Raw genomic sequence first — 20220 nt, 5'->3', positions numbered from 1 at the left:
AGGAATTGGAATTGAATTACAATTCTATAATTTTTCCAAAATAGGAATTGAATTATAATTCAATGTCAATTCTCATGTAATTGGAATTAGAATTCCAATGCCAATGCCAATTTCAATTCCAATTCCAATTCCCCCTCATCAAACACACCCTAAGAGTAAATGAAGCTTGTAATGCTTTAAGATAAAATGATGAAAGCTCCTAGCAAAATCTTCAAACCTGCTATTTGATGTTCTTGAGGTCCAACCGAAAAATCTTGCATCCGATCGAGGATTTCACCTTGACTGGTTTTCAATTGAGAAAACCAGCCACTTCCCCTACCTGACCGAGGAATCTCACATCCTATCAAGAAACCTCCACTTTGACCGAAAAAATCCGTGTCTGATTGAGGATTAGTGCGAGCGACCGAGAGTCTCTTCTCTACGTTGACCAAGTAACCAGATTCATTGACCTCGGGCCAAATCCGCTTTAGACCCGCGTATCCGACCCAATTTGCGACCCAAACACTTTCCTAACTTGTTTGTCTGAGGTTTTATTTTCTAAAAATAATAGGGTTTTTAATTGGTTTTACAAAACCAAATTTAAATTTATATTGAGTTATTATAATAACATACTTGGTTACCAGAATTATTACAAAAAAAAATTGAATTTTAATCTTATTTGAAAATTTTAATTATTGAATAACACAATTTTTTAAAATGATTCTAATTCAAACTAGCATAAAGATAGAGGTACGTAAATATAAAAACAAAATATGAGAAAAACAAGAAAATAAAGCCGAGCTAAGGAAATTGAGAAAGGAAATTGTAGTCATACTCAAGCGAAGCGAAGGGAACATTTCTGTCAATCTATAAAGAAATATCATAAAGGACTAAAATAAGGGGAGAAAGTCAGCTTCAATGAAATGAAGCTTCTCTCCTCGCTCCTACTAGCTAGGTACGAAACAGTTATGAACCGGTCCATTCGTTTGACCAAAACATATAAACCGGTCCACTCTTCAACCCTGGTTTGAAATGTTGACAAATTCTCCATCAAGACTTCCAAATCTACACTTTAAATACCCACTCTTCTTTCTTCATCTTCACAATTCAAAACAACAAAATTTAATTCAATTCAATTGCTTTATTTCATTATTTATTTAATAAACCTTGTTAGAGATGGGTTTGAAAGGATTTGCTGAAGGCGGCATCGCTTCTGTAATTGCTGGTTGTTCGACGCACCCTCTTGATCTCATCAAGGTTCGAATGCAGCTACAGGGAGAAGGCCATGTCAAACAACAACTCCATTCACTCCGCCCTGCCTTTGCCTACAATTCCAGTGGTGGTGCCGCCGCCACATTAATCTCTGCACCACCCAAGGTCGGACCCGTCTCCGTCGGGATCAAGATTTTCCAGACGGAGGGTGTCGCCGCCCTATTCTCCGGTGTCTCCGCCACCGTCCTCCGCCAGACACTCTACTCCACCACCCGGATGGGTCTCTACGAGATCCTCAAGGAAAAATGGTCCGATTCCAGCTCCGGTTATCTCCCTCTCGGCCGGAAAATCGCCGCCGGCCTATTCGCCGGAGGCATTGGGGCAGCAGTAGGTAATCCTGCAGACCTTGCAATGGTTAGGATGCAAGCCGACGGTCGACTACCGGTTTCTCTGTTAGAAATCTTGTCTTGAAAAATAACAGAAATATATATATAAATTGTGTTACAAATAGATGAAATAAATAAAATATATAAAAAACAATATCACCGAATAAATTGTTGATTCGAGGCATGTGCTTAGCACATTTCCCTTAAAACAGTTCCACCATCTCCCCATGTGCTAGAGCTTATCACAGATGACTGTCTCCCAGGGTACAACGAATCTAGTAGTGATTCAGCACCGAAATCACTACACACCGAGCTTGATAAAGTACCTGAACTATCACCGGGTTTCAACGGAAAAATCGAACACAGAACTCGAAGAACACTCACAAACAAGAAGAAAAGTTTTTGAATTCTAGAGTGAGAAATAATGAAAATGAAGAAGTGATGTGGTTTTTTTTTTTGTCCATTGAATGGTGTGGGATAGAATGCCTATTTAGATTGTTGAAATAATAAACTGTTAATTAAATCATCAATTGATCCAACGGTTGACATTGCTTGCCTCTTCATTTGCCTTAATATTTCTTCTTAATGAAGGATAATTGTTTGCCAAAATTAATGAAGACATTTATTTTGCAATACTCACGTTACATGGTTTTTTAATCTGTTAATAATAATATTAAATTATCATAACAATTAATAATAATAACAAACTCATGTAAGTCACACTACAAATTAACAACATTTTGTTAATTGGTCATCAAGGCATTTTGATTAATTAATTTAAATTAATTAATTCAAACATTTGGATCAAATTTCATCCTATAATTCACATTTGAATTTCACATGAAATTGATTTAATTTTATTACCCATATTCTAATTTCCATTCATTAATAGAATTTATAGAATTAGTTTAAAAATTCCAACAATCCCCCACATTAATGGAAATTGAAAGATTAACCCGGTGAAAGGTTCAACAGTTGAATTCTACATAGGATAGGTAGGTGTAACCCTTTGAACCTTCCCTTATGAAAGTATATAACTTTACTAGCCGATTAGTAGACTCGATGTCCTTGAACTATTCTGCCATTTGTGTAAACGATTACACACTTTCACATAGAATTCTCCCTGATACATGTCAAACTCTCATGGTTGTGTCCATTTTGGCCATGGAACACGCGCCTGGTTCTGTGAGAGGGTCTAGAATTGAGCCGTGCAATTCTTTCGAAGCGGCCCCACTTCTCCCTCACATAGGTGATCTCTTTGCTCACAAAGAATCATTAAAAGCGATATACTTATCCTCGTCAAAATATTATTGTTTCGTTATAGGATTAATCCTCAACAATAACTTTCCAAGTCAGTACAATTAGGTTGTCCCATTGAACCTAGTTCTTGGGATCTCCAGTCTGCATAGGTTGGGTTTTCCTTCATACCAACTTATAGTAGGCTAATGTCTCAAAAGACTTCAAATTATCTCTCTATTCAATAATCTGATTAGTGGATCCACAATGTTATCTTTGATTTACATAGTCAAATTTGATAACTCCATTAGAGAGTATAGTCTAATGACATTATGTCTAAGATGTGTATGTCTAGACTTGTCATTGACTCTAAGCTTGTCCAATTTCAAATTACTATCACAATAATTAGAAATTTTTGTTGGTACATTCTTAGTTAACCTTGGAACATCTTCTAATGAGAAGCATAATCATTCGTACATGCTTATCATTTAATTTTTTTTTTATGAAAATATTGTTTACTTGGCTAACTAGTAGACAAAATGTCTTTGAACTATTCTGCTTTCGTGTAAACGATTATATATTTTACATAAAAATATTTTATTTTTCGACATAAGTCAAAAATATAGATTATAACGTTTAATCTATCCATCATAAGTTTCTTAGAAGATTTCCATACGTAGATTGCACTTCTAAGTGTAAACATATTCACTTTAAGACGTAAAGTCTTTCATTTAATAATATCAATATATCATTTGATAACAACATGATATTTCGTTTAGTGCAATTCATATCCTTTATGGATTTAATCATTTTTATCGTAATTTTCAACGATAAAAATATCGTACAAAAGACACGTAATGAAATAATTTTCATTGTCTTCATGATATATATAATTGTCACATCCACTTTTTAATAAAAGTATGATCAAATTTTCATATCATTATTATAAAATTTGTTATAAGTCATATCAAAACTTTATAAACTTCATTTTCATTTATTTCATAAAATCTTTTTGAAGACATTGGTTCTTCATAGTTTTATGAAAATAATGTCAAAATATGACACGTTTCTTGATTTCAAAATCCTCAAATCTAAAATATCGATTTGAACACCAACTCAGCAAATATAAACAAGACATTTTCTTGTTATTTTCTTTCTTTTTGTAAAGTTGCGCAACTTTATCTTTTATAGAGAACATATTTCTCTAACAATAAATTATCTTTTTATTTATCATAATATACACAATTATTTTTGTGTTATAATCAATAAAAATATTTGCCCCCACATTCGTGTTGGTACCATTTTTTAAATCACACACTTATATGATTTAAATCAATGATTTTCTAATCAAGAAATTGTCACACAATTCTTTTACAAATTTCTTTTGTTATACTTATCATACAATGAATAAGATAACTATATCATAAATATTTAATTGAATAAAATATAATTTCTATACAAGAGATTAGAATGTTTATTCATATATAAATCATTCTTCACATAATCTCTACATAAGAAATTAAAATATTTAATCAATTAAAATATTTATTTCAACACTTAATTTCTATAAAAGAAATTAGAATATTTAATCAAATAAATATTCACCATATCACATGATTTATACAAAATAAATCATAATGTTTCAAGCATCTTTGACCGAAGTCGCTTAAACATTTATTTCCGGTTGCACGTTTGCATCCCGGAATATCGGCACGTTTGCCACATTATTCTCAAATCAAACAATACTTTGCTTGTAATTATTTGATTTCAAAATTATCAAATATATTTAAACCAAAATTAATATATCCATATATATGATATTATATATTATTCTTCATTCATTTTAGTCACCACGATGACAAAACAACTATAATATATATATATATAGTCAATAACATAGAAACGTAATCAGATAAATAATATGTCATATATATTCTTACACAAATATATATACAACTTCATTTGTCATTAAAAATACCGTTTAAAAAATACATAATAATTAATTAGAATATTAATTATTACACTTAATTAGAATGTTGATCATTTATCTTTAATCGAATATAAAACTAACTAATTATAAAAATAAATATTCATGTCATCAATTATTCGTTTCTTAATTAATTAGATGACCTTTAACATTCTATAACAATTTTTTGCCAATTAAAGAACACATGATTTGTGGCAAATTTCAAAATTATCTATTAAAATAAAAATAGATAGAAAATAAATCTTAATTTATATATATATATATATATATATATATATATATATATATATAAATTTCTAGATAATCATACTTATTATGAATAACATGAATCATCATATTATTAGCTAATATGCATGATTTATATTAATAATCAATTAGCACATAATCAAATATATTTCATATATTAATCGAAGCACTTACATTGCCATGTTTTGAACAATAATCGGCATGAAGCGACTATGCATGCTCAAAATAAATCTTAGTAGATTGTTCTCACCGAGACAATTTTTGCGAAGAAAATTTCGACTAACATAGTCATGTCTCTTTAAATGCATGATTAGAATAAGTTCTAAAACAAATAACTTATTTAATCTCATTATACATATGATCTTCATTTTCTGTCATTATGAATCACATAATTTCTATAGTGCCCCATTTCATTTCATTTAATAATTTTTACACAAGAAATTATAATGATTTTCACATCAATGACTCAAGTCTGATTTCTATAAAGAAATCATTAACTACCTCATTCATCTCCAACATTAATGGATAGAGTCATTTTAACGAGTCTGATTTCTACCAAGAAATCATTGACTACACATTCAACTCATAATTTATACACAAGAAATTGAAATGGTTTTAATATCAATGACTAAAGTCATTTTAACAAATCTAATTTCTATAAAAAAAAAAATCACTGACTACCCCCATTCAACTCATAATTTCTACAAAAGAAATTGGAATAGTTTCAACATAAATGACTAGTGTCATTTTATAACACATCAGATTTCTATGAAAGAAATCATTGGCTCCATTCATCTAATAATTTCTATACAAGAAATTTGAATGGTTCCACCGTAAATGACTAGTGTCATTTTATCACGTCCGATTTCTATAAAAGAAATCAACATAAATGACTAATGTCATTTTATCATTTCTATACAAGAAATTTGAATGGTTCCACCGTAAATGACTAGTGTCATTTTATCACGTCCGATTTCTATAAAAGAAATCAACATAAATGACTAATGTCATTTTATCACGTCTGATTTTTACAAAAGAAATCATCTTATCAGTTGGATTTGAACAGGGGACCTCCCTTCCATCACGCACCATTGCGTCTGAACTTTGAACCACTGCACCAATGCACCATTTCATTGTTGTACTGTTTTTATGACCTTTTGTCTTCTTTTTAGAGAAACTTAATTTTCTCTTCTTTTTGACTTAAACTCTGTCAAACAATATATACCCATTTAAAACCATAACTTATTACCATAATAAAATGTAATATATAAAACAATGTATAAATAAAGATATCATCTCTCTTTATTTATTAAATCATCCTACCATATTCTTATTAATTATATTGTTTAATTAAAAAGAATGTATATATTATAATTAATTATTTTAAAACTGAAACCATATGTTTCAATTATAATTAATTTTAACACCATAAATTTTATAAAAATTGAAAGTTAACATATTAGTTACTTTCTTATTTTCATTCATTATTATTAATAATTTTAATAACCAAACAAATCTTTAAATAAGACTAGAACAAATTAAATTATTGTGTTCTAATTTATTTTCTATATAACATTTGTATAATGAATATACAAATTAATGTTTCTTGAGAAAATTTTCCTATCAAAATATATTAGCTTATAAAACTAAGCTTTAACAGCATAAGAACATATGTGTTAATAATCAAACATATTTATATGTAATAAAGACTTATCTTTATTTGTTGATTCCTTAAGATGAATCTTTTTCATTTTTTTTGAAATGAACATCATCTCTTCCGCAACACCGCGACTCGTATTTCTGAAACATCAAAGACAAAAAATATATTCGATGGTGCAAGCTCTTAAATAGCTTAGCACAAAGAACCTGTTTTAAGATTGTTAGAAATCTTGTCTTGAAAAATAACAGAAATATATATATATATTGTGTTACAAATAGATGAAATAAATAAAATATATAAAAAACAATATCACCGAATAAATTGTTGATTCGAGGCATGTGCTTAGCACATTTCCCTTAAAACAGTTCCACCATCTCCCCATGTGCTAGAGCTTATCACAGATGGCTGTCTCCCAGGGTACAACGAATCTAGTAGTGATTCAACACCGAAATCACTACACACCGAACTTGATAAAGTACCTGAATTATCACCGGGTTTCAACGGAAAAATCGAACACAGAACTCGAAGAACACTCACAAACAAGAAGAAAAATTTTTGAATTCTAGAGTGAGAAATAATGAAAATGAAGAAGTGATGTGGTTTTTTTTTGTCCATTGAATGGTGTGGGATAGAATGCCTATTTAGATTGTTGAAATAATAAACTGTTAATTAAATCATCAATTGATCCAACGGTTGACATTGCTTGCCTCTTCATTTGCCTTAATATTTCTTCTTAATGAAGGATAATTGTTTGCCAAAATTAATGAAGACATTTATTTTGCAATACTCACGTTACATGGTTTTTTAATCTGTTAATAATAATATTAAATTATCATAACAATTAATAATAATAACAAACTCATGTAAGTCACACTACAAATTAACAACATTTTGTTAATTGGTCATCAAGACATTTTGATTAATTAATTTAAATTAATTAATTCAAACATTTGGATCAAATTTCATCCTATAATTCACATTTGAATTTCACATGAAATTGATTTAATTTTATTACCCATATTCTAATTTCCATTCATTAATAGAATTTATAGAATTAGTTTAAAAATTCCAACATTCTCAACGCCGGAACTACAAGAGTGTGTTTGATGCCATCACGCAAATGTCAAAGCAGGAGGGGATTGCTTCTCTGTGGCGTGGTTCGTCTCTTACTGTGAACCGAGCTATGATCGTCACTGCATCGCAGCTTGCATCGTACGATCAAGTGAAGGAGACGATCTTACAGAATGGTGTGATGAAGGATGGACCGGGGACCCACGTGAGCGCGAGTTTTGCTGCGGGGTTTGTGGCTGCGGTGGCCTCGAACCCAATTGATGTGATCAAGACTCGGGTGATGAACATGAAAGTAGAGCCCGGAATGAGACCACCTTATAACGGGGCACTCGATTGCGCCCTTAAAACAATTCGAGCCGAAGGCCCATGTCCCTTTACAAGGGTTTTATTCCTACAATTTCAAGACAAGGCCCATTCACTGTCGTGCTATTTGTTACTCTTGAACAAGTTCGCAAGCTTCTCAAGGATTTTTAGTTTTACAAGACAATAAATTTATAAATTCTTTTATTAAATATTGTATAACTTGTATAAGAGAACATACCAATTCAATCATACAAACTATTTGATGCTTTAAACATCTATTGTAGAATTGAGCTTCACACTAACTATTTGATGCTTTAGAGGGTAATCACACCCTTAATATTAAGGATCCTTATTGACATTAAAGATAAACACCTTCAACATCTAATATAATTTGGTACCCAACTAAAATGCGTTACAAAAAAATTGTAATAAATTAGAAAAGATTTTCATAATAATTGTATTGAATTGTTATATAAAATATAAAAATGAGAATATTTTAGTCTTAATTGTAGATTTAACTCTTCATTCTTTAAATTTGTCCAAATAATCCTAAAATATTAGCCCATGTCCAATTAGGTAAAGAAAAATGCAATGAATCGTTTTGTTTAGAATTTAATACAATCAAACAAAGCTTTAATTAATAAAATGAGCTAAGAAAATAATTTTATGTAATTATGAACATTAGATGCTACAAGTGAACTAACAACTAAAAATAACCAACGTAGATCAAGATAGGAAACACGAGACTACATGTCCCCAGATTAATCCTCGACACCAACCTTTAATTGTTTTTTACTTGATTACCAGTATGCATTAACAAAACTCGTGCATTGGCTCAAAGACACACCCAATCGTTGGTTGAACCCATGCAACATAACAATGGCTAACAATACACATGTAGTTGACGCTCGATGAGTGGATGAATATAATCAAAGCCAACATATGCATAAACTTCCCCTATTCGTGATGCAACGCTCGTGTTCAACATCCATGCGATCTCAAGAAATCGATCACGTACGTCCTAGAACCATGCGATAGAGATAATTGGGAATTATCAATTTTAAACAAAACCATAAAATATATCCCTAACACATGCAATTCATTCTAAGAGTCTAATATGACACTACTAATCTAACCACAATCAACAAGCTTTTGGGAAAAACTGACCGAAAGAAAAAAAAACAAATGAAAGACTCACTAACATAATTTGATAACGTAGTTCGGCCAAAATGTTGCCTACGTCTACGAGCACTAAGGCTATCAGTTAATAAAGAAGAAAGATACAAGTATTAGGTGTAGTAAACCAAAAGGGAATAGTTTCTTTTATATACTAAGAAACTCCCCCAACTCCCATCATCTTCCGATATGGGATTCTTTTCTAATTGTGAAAAAAGTTTCTTTTATATACTAAGAAACTTCTCTCACCCCCATCATCTTTCGATTTGGGATTCTAATTGTGTCAAAAACAACAAATCTGTTGGAGAAATCGAATAATAGCACCTACTGCTTCAATGGAGGAATTGCTACTTCAATGGAGGAAGGACTGCTGGAAGAGAGAGAGAGAGAAAAACAACCCACTAAAAACTGCTGTGTTTTTTTTCCTTAATTAAATATGTCCTAATGAGATTTATTAATTTGTTAGGCCCAACTGCCAAATGAGCTGACCCAACAAATCTCCCCCGTTAGCGCAACTTCGCGGGCTCCAATAAACCCGCTCTCTCCTGACAATCTTCAAACTTGTCATTAGACAAGGATTTTGTAAACATATCGACACCATTCTCACTTGTATGAATCTTCTCCAAGTTCAGCTCTTTTGCCTCAAGCACATCACGTATCCAATGATATCTCACGTCGATGTGTTTGGATCTCGAATGAAAAGCTGAATTCTTTGAGAGATGAATGGCACTTTGACTGTCGTAAAACAAAGTGAACTTCTCTTGCTTTTGGCCCAACTCTTGTAAGAACTTCTTCATCCATAACACCTCTTTACATGCCTCAGTAGCTGCAATATACTCAGCTTCTGTATTAGACAAAGCAACACACTTTTGTAATCTTGACTACCACGAAACAGCACCGCCTGCAAAGGTGACCAAAAAACCTGATACAGATTTTCTTGAATCAACATCACCCGCCATATTAGAATCTGTAAAGCCTTCCAAAATAGGAGTATCACTTCCGAAGAATAAACGTACTTTCGAAGAGCCTCGAAGATATCTGAGAATCCACTTAACAGCCAACCAATGTTCTTCTCCCGGGTTGGAGAGATACCGACTAACAGCACCAACTGCGTGTGCTATGTCCGGTCTTGTACATACCATGGCATACATAAGACTACCAACTGCAGAGGCAGAAGGTACATTCTTCATTTCATCTTCATTACAAATCTCCACCTTGACACAATATCCAATTACAAATCTTCATTATTAAAAAAGAGTTCTTAAGTGCTTCCAATTTGGCGCTTTTCACCGCCGAATCAAATGCGGAAGATGTTTACCAAATTTATACAATGTTTAGATTTGCTTTTTCTAATGTATTTCATCTTGAACTATTTACCCAATTAAGCTTTCAATTTGTCAATTTCATACTGACTCTTTGATGCTATCAATATATCATCAACGTACAAGAGTAAATAGATATAAGACTCATCTTAAAGTTTGTGCAAATACACATAGGAATTGAATCTGTTTCTTGTGTACTTGTGCTCCATCAAAAAATTTTCAAGTCGCTTGTACCATTGTCTCGACAATTGCTTCAACTTGTATAATGATTTGTTTAACTTGCAAACCCAATTTTCTTTATTAGCAACTTTGAATCCATTTGGTTGATAAATGTAGATTTCCTCATTCAAATGACCGTGTTAGACTAGTTGAGCTAGCTCCAAATTCATATGCGCTATCAAGGCCAACAAAATTCTAATAGAAGAGTGTTTAACAACAAGAGAAAGTACCCCATTATAATCAACTTATTCCTTCTGAGCGTAGTCTTTAGCTACCAATTTTGTGTTGTAGCGAACATCAAAATTTTCAGGAAATCCTTTTTTCTTAGCAAAGATCCATTTACAACCAATAGTCTTCTTCCCTTTTGATAGATGCTTCAACTTATATGTCTCATTATTCTGAAGAGATTGCATATGATCTTCCATAACACTTTTCCTTTTTCCATTTTCAGTACTTCGACTAACATATGAAAAAGTGGATGTAAGATCATCTATAACTATAAGTGCATAGGTCGCCATGTCAACAAACCGACCTGGTTTTTGAATAACTCGTCTTGGTCTATTCACAACAATTGATTCACGTTGTTGTGAATGTTCTTGGGTCGGAACCTATTCCTCATTTGACTCTTCGTTTGTCATCGGAGAGTAACTTATAATTTGACTTATCTTTATCTGCTCAAACTTCACATGTTGCGGAGTATAATCAATTTTGTATGGTGTTAGCTTATTGAACATTGAATAATCGTCAAAAGTAACATCTATACTAATAATAGTTTTCTTTGCATCCAAACACTAGAGGCAATATCCTTTAACTCTAGTAGTAAGTCCCATAAAAAGAGCTATCTTTCTTCGTTGATTTAACTTTGATTAAACTACATGATAATATGTAGTAGAACCAAAAATATGCAAAGAATTATAATCAGTTACAGATTTTCCAGACCATACCTCTAATGGAGTCTTGCCACAAAGTGTAGATGATGGTAGGCAATTTACCAAATATTGAGCATATGACACAACTTCTGTCTAAAATTTCATGTCTAACCCAGTATTAGACAACATACATAAAACTTTCTCCACCAATGTTCTGTTCATATGTTCCGATACTCCATTCTACTGTGGTGTTTTTATGACTGTGAAGTGTCGAACAATGCCACACTCTTGGCATAACTTCTGGAATGGATCATTCTTGTATTCTCCACCGTTATTAGTCTGAAGAATTTTGATCTTTCTTCTTGTCTTGTTTTCAACTTGAGTTTTCCATTTAAAAAAAATCTCAAACACTTTATCTTTGTTCTTCATAGTAAACACCCATACTCCTTTAGAAAAATGATCAACAAAAGTATCAAAATAATGTCTACATCCAAGAGATGGGGTCTTGACAGATCCCCATACATCTAAGTGCACATAATCCAAAATACCCTTGGTGTTATGGATATAAGTGCCAAATTTTACTCGCTTATGTTTTTCCAGAACACAATTTCACAAAACTTTAATTTACAAACTTTTGTACCTTTCAGCAATCATCGCTTGACAAGAGTTTGCATAGATTTCTCACCAGCATGTCCCAATCGCATATGCCATAACTTTGTTGCCTCGAAATTGATACTACTCCCGAAAGTTGATACAACTATTATCCCATTCAATGTACTACCTTGATAGTAATACAAATTATTACTTTTCCTGATAGCTTTCAACATCACTAGCGTTCTAGAGATTACCTAAAGAATTCTATTTTCTATTTTCACATGTACGACTTTTGACTCTAAGACTCCCAAAAAATGAGATTCTTTTTCATATTAAGTATGTACCGAACATCTATGATAATTATGATGGATCCGTCATCATTTCTTAGCTTGATTGAACCTATCCCTTTAATTTTACATTTATTACCATCTTCCATGTAAACAACTCCACCATCTAGTTCCTTAAAGTTAAAGAACCACTTTCGAACTGATGTCGTATGATAAGTGCAGGCTGAGTCCAATATCCACGTGTGAGGATTAGATGTTGTGTGTGACATCGATAAAGAGTATTCTGAATCTGCATCACATTTGTTTTCTGCAACATTTGCATCTTCAGAACCTTTCTTTTTCTTCTTCAACTTTGGGAAGTTAATCTTCAAATGTCATTTCTAACGATAGAAAACACATTCATGTTTGGAAACACTACTTTCAGATCTTCCTCCTTTCTCTTTTGATTTGCTTTGCTGACGTCCCCTGACCACCAATGCTTCATCTGTTGTAATTATTTTGTTTTTCCTCTTGTCCTGCTTTCTCAATTCATGACTATATGAAGCAGAACTTACAGCATCAAGAGAAACATTTCCCTTCCCATGAAGGAACATTGTTTCAAAATGTTTTATTCATCAGAAAGGGACGATAAAAACATCAAAGCCAAATCTTCATCCTCAAACTTCACATTAAAGTTTAACAGAACTGCTACTAATTGATTAAACTTAGTGATATTTTCATTCATAGTAGTACCTGATTGGTAATCAAACCGGAACAATCACTTCTTCATAAGGAAATTATTCTGACCACTTTTCTTCAGAAATTTGTCCTCCAATGTTTGCCACAGTTTCTATGCAGAAGTTTCGTTTTTCATGGCATACTTCTACTCTCTAGATAGGCACGATCAAATTGTTCTGCATACTAATCGATTCATGATACTCCATTCTTTTTCTTTTATACCATCTAACTTTCAGACTTCAATAGAAACATCTAGACCCTGATGAAAAAGACAATCTCCTCACCCTGCCACATGCCAAAATGCCCAGTTACATCAAAGATTTTCATCGCAAACTTCAAATTCGAGATCGGGGTCCTCGTCTAAGATGACGAAGGAGTTAATGCCCCTTTTACAGACTCAGCCGCCATGCCAAGGACGAACCTTCGACTTTGATATCACTTGTTAGGAAAAACTGACAGAAACAAAAGAAGAAACAAACGAAAGTACATACTAATAAAATTTGATAATGGAGTTCGGCCAAAATGTTGCATACGTCTTCGAGCAATAAGGCTATCAATTAATAAAGAAGAAGATACAAGTATTAGGTGCAATAAACCAAAGGGAGAAAGTTTCTTTTATACACTAAGAAACTTACCCAACTCCCATTATCTTCCGATATGAAATTCTTTTCTAATTGTTAAAAGAGTTTCTTTTATATACTAAGAAACTTCTCTCACTCCCATCATCTTTTGATGTGGGTTTTTAATTGTGTCAAAAACCACAAAAGCCTCGTCGTAAGTAGTATATAATCACAATATGATAATTAAGATTTTTCAAAAAAAATTCTATAACCACATGTAGATAATGAATGACATAGTTTTACATCCATTGGTGAACTAGATGGTTTTCAAATTACTTGTGTATTATGATCACATAATCGAACTCAACAACACACCAATCAATAAATTAGAGCAACATTACCAACATTTAAAAGCGATAACAACACATTAATATAAGACAAAAGAACAGAGAATCAAATTTTATTTCCACAAAGAAGCTAGAAACGTTTTAAGAACGTACACATTACCTAGAAGGCCTCTAACACACACTATTCAACTCATTAAAGAATCGAAAGAGGTCTATAAACATCTATGGATAACTTTCCTATCTAAACGAGAGCTTGGTGACATTAATGATAAATTTACAAGAAAGAAATCTCTAGCGCACACTCTCTCATCCTAAGTAGTAATTGACTAACACAAAAACATAAGGCTAAGCTTCCTTTAAATAGTAATCTCTAAGGACAATTATTTAACCACCAATTAAAATTAAGCGATAATCTCCTGAGTGTCTCTTGGCTCATAAATGATTTTCACCTAGGTCCGATAGAATTCGGAATTACGACTAAGAGCTCCAAACTTGGGACCTAGAATTCTAGACCCAGGACCGAGACTCCCAAGACCAAGGACCGATGAACTTAGCTAGAGCTAGCCAAAACCGAGAGGTTTATACAACTTGACCGAGAAACCTAGACCTAGTCTAGTATAGGACCGATATGTTTTTACACCTAGACCAGTAAGATTAGCTAAGGACCAAGAGTCCTTAGCACCTCGACCGAGAGCCTTCAGTACCTAGACCAAGAGCTCCCGAGCCTAGACCGAGGGTCTCTAGATCCTGACCGATAAAATCGGACAAAAACCTTAGGACTCCGGTCCTAAGGCTTTTATGGTTCCACTTTTCAAAATCTAAAATTATATTGTAATTTTGGGATTTCAAATCATTTTCTAAAAATCCCGAAAAATTAGAAAATGCAATTTAAATATTTTTGGGATATTTTCACAAAATATTTCAACAAGGGCTTGTTTGTTGTTTATTTCTAAACCCTAACGCCTTTAAAAAATATCTGATATTTTTCATGTATTTCTACCATAGTTATCATCCGTAACAGGTACCATCATTTAAATATTGATGTTTTAATACTTTAAATAAAGCTAAAATTAGAAGCAAGACTAGGACCAGAAGAATAACTATTTAAAACTAAAATGTGATATAACCGATTTTTAAAAGTCAACTTTATAAGTAGAGATCATTTTCAAACGGATACGGAGGATAAAGCGTGGAGGTCTTTTCTCGAGTATCACCAAACTTTGAACCAAAAACGAAACTCTAGTGTAAAATATGTTTGTACATGTACAACATTTTATTAATTTTTCTAAAATCAATTGGCGACTCTGTTTTCAAATAAATAATCTTTTCGTAAATTAATTATGTTTAATTAATTTAAAAACCGTATTTCAAATCAAATTGAAATTTGATTACAATAAGTCCCCAAATTATTAAACTTTGTATAAAAATTATTACTTTTATATAATGAATTTTAAAAAAGCTGTCAGGTATTATCAAAATCTTTTAAAATAATGTTTTATTTTAAAACGATGCCTGACACGCAAACTAAGGTTGAAACTATCGAACCTAGAGCCACCCTAGGTTCACCTAGTATTACCACATGTCCACCAAACACGTGCTAAGCGATGAGGGATCTTCCCGGGGGTTACAATGACGTTCTCGTCAGTCTTGACCAATTCATCTTTCCACCAATTGTCTGTGTTGAATTCCTCGAAGTCTCCCAAGTCGAAAGAGACAATCATCCGATCATCATTACTAATCAAATATGGTATATTTAACATATATTCTACCTATGCGTCTAACTTGAGAAGATTGACAGTGTGTTGTGGTAGAGGGTTGGATTTCACTTGTGGCGCTAGAATAGTACCATCATCGATGAGATCTTGAATCTTATCGTTGAGGCGAAGCATAAATAAGTAGAGTACCCTTTAGCCTAGCGGTATTTGCACCACTTATTTGCAAACTTTCCCATTACTTATTTTCCTAGTTGATGGGTTAATACTTGGATAATCTTTTGCGACAGCAATACTTCTAGATTATTGGACGTTGACATTCCCATAACAATGAATGTCTTGTAAGGCTTAGCAACAATGATTCCTAATTGAGGGGGGAGGAGGGGGTACTATAACCTACCTTGGAAGAAACAATTGTCTTTGAGGAAACGATTGTCTTGGAGGACACAATGTTCCATTATTCTTGTCTTCTCAAATACTGGCAACATGACCAATCTATGTCTTCTTCCATGTGTTGTACATGGGAGGTTCCGAGTATGGTTTCTTTCCTTATTCAAATTCTTTCCTAAAGGAATCATCATACACATTTCTAGAACTAGTGTGATCTTTCAAGTAACGATACTTGGGCCCTACCAATTTCATTGTATATTGTACATTCATATTGATGTACAACATGTCTACCTACGCTTATTCACTAGGAAGTTCATCTAATTCTGACGCAACCTCTTTCCATTTGTTCACATAGCTCTCGAAGGTTTCATTCTTTCCTTGGAGGATCTATCGTAATTTTCACTATGAGTTTTCGACCTTCACGGACATAGTGAATCGGCTAATGAACACCCTTTCCAATTACTCCACAGTCTGGTATTGTGCAATATTCTGACATGTATGTCATTCGAAAATCGTATCTGCCAAGTACTTGAGGAATATTTGAGTCATAGTGACTTCTCCCTATTTGTAATGCATCAGATTCATTATATACTCGTTCATAAAGGTTGCATGATCCTTCTTTCCCAACTACCTTAGAAGGTTAAGCGATTTCAATCCGTTAGGTATATAAGCATTTTTTGCAGCTTCCATGATATACCTCCATGTTTTAGTGACTCTAGACGTTCCTCTAACAGTTGACTCACTTAACCTCTTCAAAATTTCATCTTGTACCTTCCTCATATTGCTCATTTCTTCAACTTGATCAAGAACAACATCTTCTATAGAGTTGTTTTATCCGTCAGTGGACTGAGGAACCCAACTTCCCCTTTTCATCCTTCTTCCATCATTTGCCCTCTCATTGTCTTCTTTGAACTCAACGTTGAGCTCTTCTACTATTGCTTTCCCCTTGTTGATTTGGTTGATCCATGCAAACTATATTCTGTATTGGCTTTTGCTTTCTCATCAAAATTACACCAATTTTCAACATTCACTCCTTCATTGTTCTAAGGGTTTGGATTATTTGGATTATAAGGATTTGGGTTGGAAGTATGTGGAAGATGTTGTGGTTGTGGACCAATAGGAGGGATCATTGCCTTGACACGCACCATTAGAAGGGTCAACTTGTACTCTACATCCCTCAAGTCACCCTTGCTGACCATGGCTTCTTCTTTGATGTTGGTGAAATGACCTAGCCTCTAGCCTAGCGTGAGTTGCTCCTATGAGTTAGACATTTCCATTGCATAATGACCCGATAGTGGATCACGTACGAAATATCGTCATGTGATTGGATCGCGTGAAGAAACCATTGTGATAGAGTAGTTCCGTGCTCATAAAATGGGATAAGTTCAAAATCTCAAATAAGATGAAACAAGAAATGCGTTGCTTTTATGCTCATTGTCTCTAACACGTAATATACACTCAATTTTCCTTTCACAATGAATAACATGTGGAAAGGATAAGTACAATCGAAATGAGCTATTTTATTAAAATCCTACGTGTTTGGATAATGTCACAAATTCATAGACATAAAATGAAACCAAACACGCATCATCCTATCATTACCACTTTTACTCTCGAGTACGATTAGACTTAAATAGAGAAATGTATTCCCATGTCAATCTGAGTGGGCGATATCTTCTCTTCACGATTTTCTCATCCTTTGTAGTGTTCTTCTGAGCGAGCCTCTTGTCTCTTCTTAATGCATCTAGTTCCTTCATTATTACCTCTAATTCTTTAGTGTTCATTGCTTCGAGTTCTCTATGCATCCTCAATTTCTCCTTGCGTTTCTTGATAATGTTCTTCCTAATCATACTTATATCTAGAATCTAAGTAATAAAAACACAAAGACAATAACTCGTTAGATTATATTCTCTTTTTAGCTTCTCAAGGTTTACTCGTTTTTCCTTCCTTTAAAATTCTTAGATTTAACTTGAATTTAAAAAAGTGTATGCATGTTTGTATAATTTTTAATTTTGAATGGATAAATGAGCGCCTAGATATATTTATATGCATACACATATTTATCATATCGATAGTAGTCAAGTATTGTAAAAAGCTTTGCGATGTGACTTTTTGGCTCGACAGGACGCAACGAGGCAACAACTTGGTAGAATTGACTTTTTGGCTTTTTGTTCCAAAGTTAGGAGTGAAATAAGAGAGAGTTATTGAACAACACATATACTATGCAAAAGGAATATTTCAATGTGAGAAAAACTATGAATTGTTTGTACTCCTCGCCAACTATTTCAAACTCCCTCATTTTCAAGAGTAGGGATTTTTGAAAAGTAGAGAGGGTTAATTCAGGTTTTTTCCTAAGGTTTTTCTCAACTCATAAATCACACAAAAGCATTCTTGGCTTGGGTTGAGGGTGTCATCCACATTGACTACCCTTATCACATAAAATATAGATGCGTAAGCTTCATCCAACGATATATACTTACACACGTCCACATTGGAACTCGAGAACTCATGCATATAAACAAGTAATTTATCATGGAGTTTGAATTAAAGTGTTAGAGAATTAAATACTAGGCCAAAATTACTTTTTTAGCTAAACGTCGAAAGTCCCTAGTCGGGTCGCCAGAAAACTGTGATCGATTTAACATCGTCGCTAGCTTAAATTTTTTTTCTAGGATCTCTATTTTAAAAAAAATTGATTTTGAATAATATGAGGGGAATTAATTTTAAGGATATTGAAAAATTAAAGTTTTAGAAACATGAGGCTTTATAGACAACTTCATAACTTACCATCCCATCAAATCTGGAAGAGATTGAGATATTTAATGGGAAGTGTGTCATATGCCTATTTTTTTTTTTTTTTTTCCAATTTTAATTATCCTCACGACCAAAGAGTCCCCTTCTAATTTAAAACATTAGAAATTTAGAGAAATGAGTTTGACGTTTGGTTAGTGTGGGAAATGGTTTTTTAGACACTATGTCCCACAATACCCCGAAGGTCTCTACTAATTAAGTTTGACCATTTGTAAAAATTTCTTACACTTTAAAATGTTAATACTTTGTTCCTCGGTCCTTAGGTTCATAAAGCATCAATCCTCGGTCCTCAGATGTAGTAGACGTCAGTCCTCGGTCCTTGAGTGCAACAAGCTCTAGTGCTCGGTCCTCGGGTGTATCAAACTTCAACCTTCAGTCCTCGGGTGCAAGGAGTATCTGTACTCGGGTGCAGCAAGTCGTGGATTTCCTTGTGTGTATAGTCATCGGTCAGATGCGAAGTACCAGGTGCAAAATGTATTGAGCAACGAGTGCAAGGGCTCTCGGTCGCGGTCTCCAATCAGATGTATGAAGTGTGACCAGTAGTAGGTGCAAATTCTCGGTCCTAGTTGAGCCACGAGTCTCCATCAGGTCTGTAAATATAGTCCTAAAAGGCTAACCTAAGGATGCAGAACAAAAAGACCTAAATATATTTATATATCGGTTGGATGTACCTGAAAAACGAACCTAGGGTTTCCATCACTCGGTTGGATGAAAACTAGCTGTAGTAGCCATCAAATGAGCCCAGCCTTTGTTCAGACGTGTTGAGAAAACTAGAATAGGTCTAAGTCTTCTCAGTCTGGTGAGTAACCTATATCAGTCGGGTGCATTCCCACAGTCCTATGCGTCAGTAGGAGATTGTGTGATTTTCTCGGTCGGGTGAAGGGTCAGCAGCGCACCCCATGTCTAATTAATTAGTCTTAAGAATTAGGAAAACTAGTTGAGCCCAAATCCAGGCTAGTTTTCTCGGTTTGTGCGCACAATATCATCCGGAAGCGTTGGAAGCATCATGAAGGCATCGATCTCCGTGTGCAGAAGAGCTTCTCAGTCGGCTTACATCCGCGCGCGCTCTAGGATCCACTTTTCTTTTCTAGATCGATCCCATATTTCGTGAAACTCGGTAAAATTGTTAGCAACAT

At 33.5% G+C, this 20220-nt stretch overlaps 1 pseudogene; it reads left to right on the top strand.

Annotated features, from left to right (window-relative positions):
- Positions 1 to 1087: 1087 nt before the first annotated feature.
- On the top strand, positions 1088 to 8362 carry LOC124931228 (annotated as a pseudogene).
- Positions 8363 to 20220: the final 11858 nt, after the last annotated feature.

Source organism: Impatiens glandulifera, chromosome 3 (assembly GCF_907164915.1).
Source record: "Impatiens glandulifera chromosome 3, dImpGla2.1, whole genome shotgun sequence".
Taxonomy (NCBI): domain Eukaryota; kingdom Viridiplantae; phylum Streptophyta; class Magnoliopsida; order Ericales; family Balsaminaceae; genus Impatiens; species Impatiens glandulifera.
Note: the sequence above shows the minus strand (reverse complement) of the source record. Positions and strands in the feature narration are given on the sequence as shown.